General features: G+C 38.0%; 1 long non-coding RNA gene across 1 annotated transcript; it reads right to left on the bottom strand.

The window, feature by feature from the left end:
• Positions 1 to 1733: 1733 nt before the first annotated feature.
• Positions 1734 to 4870, bottom strand: LOC147577240 (uncharacterized). Its single transcript, XR_015240063.1, has 2 exons — positions 4711 to 4870; positions 1734 to 1865 (listed from the first exon to the last, which is right to left on the bottom strand). It is a non-coding gene; the product is annotated as an uncharacterized LOC147577240 (long non-coding RNA).
• Positions 4871 to 6021: the final 1151 nt, after the last annotated feature.

Genomic DNA, 6021 nt, shown 5'->3' with positions numbered 1-6021 from the left:
TGTGGCTTGTTTCCCTCTCTTCTCTTCCCCTCTTCCCATATGTTCATCTGTTGTTTGTTAAATTCCACATATGAGTGAAATCATATTGTATTTGTCTTTTTTGATTGACTTATTTCACTTAGCATAATACATTCTAACTCTATCCACATTGTTGCAAATGGCAAAATTTCATTCTTCTTGATGGCTGAGTAATATTCCATTGTGTAAGATACACATCATCTTTATCCATTCATCAGTCAATGGACATTTGGGTTCCCTCCATATTTTGGCTGTTGATGATGCTGCTATAAACATTGGGGTGTGTATACCCCTTTGAATCTGTATTATTGTATGCTTTGGGTAAATACCTTATAGTGCAATTGCTGGATCATAGGGTAGGTCTGTTTTTAGGCTCTTGAGGAACCTCCATACTGTTCTCAGAGTGGCTGCACCGGTTTGCATTCCCACCCACAGTACAAGAGGGTTCCCCTTTCTCCACATCCTCTCCAACACCTGTTGTTTCTTGTGTTAATTTTAGCCACTCTGACAGGTGTGAGGTGGTATCTCATTGTAGTTTTGATTTGTATTTCTCTGATGATGAATGATGTTGACCAACTTTTCATCTCTTAACCATCTAGATGTCATCTTTGGAAAAGTGTTTATTTGTGTCTTCTGCCAATTTCTTTAAGTGTTTATTTTTGAGAAAGAGAGAGCCAGGAAGGGGCAGAGAGAGAGGGGAACAGAGGATCTGAAGCAGACTGTGAAATCATGACCTGAGCCAAAGTCAGATGCTTAACCTACTGAACTAACCAGGCACTCCTACCCATTTCTTAACTGGGTTATTTGTTTTTTGCGTGTTGAGTTTAATAAGTTCTCTATAGATTTTGGATACTAACCCTTTATCAGATATGTTGTTTGCAAATATCTTCTCCCATTCTGCTGGTTGTCTTTTAATCTTTTTGATGGTTTCCTTCACCATGCAGAAGCTTTTTATCTTGATGAAGTCCCAGGAGCTCATGCTTGCTTTTATTTCCCTTGCCTTTGGCGACTTGTCTAATAAGAAGTTGCTGTGGCTGAGGTCAAAGAGGTTGTTGCCTGTTTTCTCCTCTGGGATTTTGATGGTTTCCTGTCTCACATTGAAGTCTTTCATCCATTTTGAATTTGTGTGTATGGTATAAGTGGTCCAGTTTCATTCTTCTACATGCCACCATCTAGTTTACCCGGCACCACTTGTTGAAGAGACCGTCTCTTTTTCCATTGGATATTTTTTCCTGCTTTGTCAAAAATTAGTTGGCCATGTAGTTCTGGGTCCACTTCTGGGTTTTCTATTTTGTTCTATTGATCTATGTGTCCGTTTTTGTGCCAGTACCATACTGTCTTGATGACTATAGCTTTGTAATGTAGCTTGAAACCCAGAATCGTGATGTCTCCAGTTTTGTTTTTCTTTTTTCAGGATTGCTTTGGCTATTCAGGGTCTTTTGTGGTTCCCTACAAATTTTAGGTTTGTTAGTTGTAGTAAAAAAAAAAAAAAAAAAATTAAGAGACTTAAAGAAGAAATACAGCTAATTACACAATCATAATACCCACTTTTTAATACAGAATATGTTCAATACTAACATATTACTTTTTATATTAGAAAAGTATAATAATTTAAAAATGCTTAACTGATGATAAATAAAGTGTTACCTAATTCAGAATGCAATCTGTGACTTATGTTAACAAGTTAAAAATCATGGTATGAGAAGCAAGCTTACCTTCAACCTACGTTGTGTCTGCAAACAAGTGTAGCAGAGGATTGTGAAGAAATCACAGGGCTTTCCTATCTCATTTCCAGGCAACAGCTTCATTCCCACCAAAACAGTAACAGAAGGCACCAAACTCTGTTCCTTCAATAGGGGAAATTTGGAAATTCACAGACTTACTGCCTATTTTAGCCTCCAATTTATCATTTCCAAATCAAAGAGAGCTTCAATTGTATGCACCACCAAGAAAGGACAAAGAGTTGCCAATTTAACTACACAACATGTTATCATTTAGGATTTTCGTGTTTTTGCTTATTAAAGACTACTTTTAGACTTGGACATAGATTTTTTTATACTAATATGCATATATATAAAAAAGAAATATAAGCAAATTAAATTGAGTAAAGTATTTCCAAAAATTTTGTACACTAAATATAATTCCAAATCCCTTTTCATACAGAACATCAATATGTGTTTTTGCACACAATACTAATGACAGGGCAGCATTTCTTAAAAGAATTTCCTAGTCTTGTCTCTGGAATTTGCTTCCTAGCCACTAACACTCATTCTGCAAGTTTGATGCTGGGGCCATCCTGTTTGATGCCATTACAAGCTCTGAAATTTTTTTTTTTTATGTTTATTCATTTCCTTTGAGAAAGAGAGAGCAAGCAGAAGCGGGGGAGAGAGAGAGGAAGAGGGAGAATCCCAAGCAGGTTCTGCGCTGTCATTGTGGCACCCAACGTGGGGCTCGATGTCAGGAATCGGAAGATCATGACCAGAGCCAAGATCAAGAGTTGGACGCTTAACCAACTGAGCGCCACCACCCCCCCCCCCCCGCCGTGCCCCTCTACAGCTTCTCTTTTAATGGCCACAAGAAAGTTTCTGACAAATTAAATTCCATGCCTTAATGATAGTCGTATATAATACATGAATGAATTGCTTTTACCAGCCTGTTGTTGCTTTGGAATTTCTTTCACCTAATTTGGCAATTTCTCTCGCCTTCAATAGCATCTGTTATCATATGACTTTGACACGTGTAGTACTAAATTGCAGAGACCTCAGTGAAATGATGACAATTCGAGCAGTTGTGACCATGTTCACAAATAAAGAGGCAATGCCAACTATATCATGACTGCCATCTGGCCATTGCTTATTTCTGAAGTAAGACATGTACCAGTTCCAGAGATTAAAATGTGGGGCCAAAGTGCTTCTTAGAATTGGAAAAATATATACATTGAGCTAATGAGGAATGATAGGTTCCAGTGGTATATATATTATTTTTCCATTTTTAAAAATTAATTTGTCCAGTTCTATTGAGTTATATTTGACATAACATTGTACTAGTTTAAGGTATACAGCATAATGGTTGATACATGTATATATTTCAAAATGTTTACAAGTGAGTTATCATGCATTACCTCACATTTATAACTTTTGTGTGTGCCGAGAACTTTTTCAATTTGCTGCTAGCAACTTCCAAATATATAATAATTAACTGCAATCATCATGGTGTCCTTTATGCCCCCAGAATTTACTTATAAGTATGAGTTTGCACATCTTGACCACCTTCACTCCTTACCCCCGATGATATTAAAATATTCGATGGTACAAGATACCAGAGGCTGAGATACCAATTATTGTTATATGTACGAAATCAATTTGCATTGATCACTAGTTATATGCCTGGTATAATAATTGTGCTAATTTAAGTGTCCTTTGTTAGCTAACTATATCTAAAACATTAAAAAATAGCAGGAGATACCCAACCTGAATTAGATGCATGGGAAGCTCCCTGTTCCCTGAATACCTTTGTAAAGAAGCATAGATAGAACTAGGCCGGAAGAATAGGTACACTATTGCGAGGTGGAGAACAAAAGAAGGGTATCCCAGAAACATGTCCCAGCATGAGCAAAAACATGAAAGGATGGCTAGAAAACAAATATTAAGTGCCAACTGTGTGTCACACATTGTCATTATTATGTAGAATTCAATCTCTCTCATTAATCCTGTCTGTACTTAAGTATGAAGTGCTGAGGGTCACAATGCTCTTCTCATACTATTGGGGAAGTGGTTGAGTAAGAATCCCAACTTGAGGGCGCCTGGGTGGCTCAGTTGTTTAAGCAATTGACTTTGGCTCAGGTCATGATCTCACAGTTTGTGGGTTCGAACCCCTCCTCAGGCTCTGTGCTGACAGTGTGGAGTCTCCTCAGGATTCTCTCTCTCCCTCTCTCTCTGCCCCACCCCCTGCCACTTGTGCTTTCTCACTCTCTCAAAATAAATAAATAAATAAACTTAAAGAAAAAAGAATCCTAACTTGGGTCTGTCATGGTCAGACTTCAGAGCCCACAAGCTCCATGTACCAGAAACTAAGCTCACAAGAACAGAGAGTTTGTAGTTAGAAGTTGTAGGAGATTCATGTGGCTAAATATGGTGAGAACCGAGTGTGGCATATGGCATAAACTAAGGGACCTGGATTTTACCTGGATGGCATCTGACACTCTCTGAAAGTACTTAAGCTTCTGTATCCTTTAAAACAATACATCTATCAACATTCAGTCTCAGAAATAAAAATAAACAGCTTTGTTGGTAGATTTTTAAAAAAATCTACCTAAGCCCATAAACTCTGAGAGTGATCTTAGAGAAAAATTAAAGAAAAATATTTATAAATATATAAGAACAAAGCATTAATATCTATATCATTTGCAAATCAGTAAGAAAAAGGTAACAATGGAAAAATGAGCAGAGTGAGAATGTAGGTTTCAGAGAAGACACAAATATACATGAAAATATATACAGCCTCAACAGTAAAGATAAAATGAAAAAAGTAATGAGATCATAGTTCTTCATCCACTAGCTCAACAACAAAAAAAAAACAAAACGTTTTTAACCCACTGTTAGCAAAAGTGCAGGGAAAAGAGAGTTTCAAGTCATTTATGGTAAGAATGTAAATTGGTGCAGCCTCTCTGGAGAGCAATTAGATGATACATACTCAGAACCTTGAAAACAGGCAAATGTTTGATGCAGGAACTCCACTATGCAGGATATAATCTTGAGGAAATTATCCTTGAGGTACGCAAAGAAGTATGTTCAAGGATGTTCATCAAAGCATTTCTTACTGTGGCAAAAAATTAGAAGCAGACTAAGTGTTTATTGGGAGGAGAGTCGTTAATAAATTAGGGTTACAATGCAACTACCAAAAATAGTGTAGATATACAATTATTCATAAAAAATTCAAAATGTTAAGTAGGAAAAAATGCTTTTACAAACATGTTTTTAAAATGCTGGTTTTAAACACATCATGCAGAATGTCCTCCTTGGCATTTTTAAACATGCAAATAGCTACGTGTATGTACGTCACATCTGGATTTGGAATATTTAAAATGTTAGCATGTCCACCTCTGGACAGCAAAACTTCAATTATGCTTTGCTATGCAACCAACCACCTTACCATCAGTGGCTTAAAAAGCCACTGTTGTTATTTATGGTTTCTCACCATCCTGTGGGCTGGTGCTTGGTTCCTCTGCTGGCCCCCCCGGCTCTCCTGTGTTGCTGCAGCCAGCTGTGGGATGGGCTGGATCTGAAGGACACAGATGGCCTCACTCACGTGCTTGATGGTTGGTGCTGGCGGTTAGCTGGGGCCCCTCAATTCTCTCTTTCTCGTACCTTAACCATCCCGGACAGGCCTAGTATCCCCTGTACAATGAAAAGATAAAGCCAAAATGACAAGGAAAAGTCTCAAAGGAAGTTTTGAAGATTGGTTCTTACTAGGGAAAATGTTCTTAAAGGGAGACTTTCTTTTTTTTTCAATTTTTTTTTTTTTACATTTATTTATTTTTGAGAAGACAGAGCACAAGCAGGGAAGGGCAGAGAGAAGGAGACACAGAATCCAAAGCAGTCTCCAGGCTCTGAGCAAGTTGTCAGCACAGAGCCCAACACGGGCTTGAACCCACAAACCATGCGATCATGACCTGAGCCGAAGTTGGATGCTGAGCCGACTGAGCCACGCAGGCGCCCCAAAGGGAGACTTTCTACAACACGTATAATATGGATTTGTATATTATCTTAGGCTTTTTTAAAACATTTTTTTGAGCACTCACGATATACCAGGCCCTCTTTGGAGTGCTTCGAATGTATTAAATAACTTAATCTTCACAATAACCTTATGAAGTAGAAACTACCATTGTCTCCATGTTATAAACGAGGAAACTAAAGCACAGGGAGGTTAAGTACGTGTGCAGTCTGGCCTCAGCTGGCTCATAACTATCACACTACTGTCATACTGTTTGTGACTCTGTTATTC

The sequence above is a fragment of the Puma concolor genome, chromosome C2 (genome assembly GCF_028749965.1).
Source record: "Puma concolor isolate L17-30 chromosome C2, mPumCon1.1.hap2, whole genome shotgun sequence".
In the NCBI taxonomy this organism is placed as follows: Eukaryota; Metazoa; Chordata; class Mammalia; order Carnivora; family Felidae; genus Puma; species Puma concolor.
This window is presented reverse-complemented; position numbering and strand designations above follow the sequence as displayed.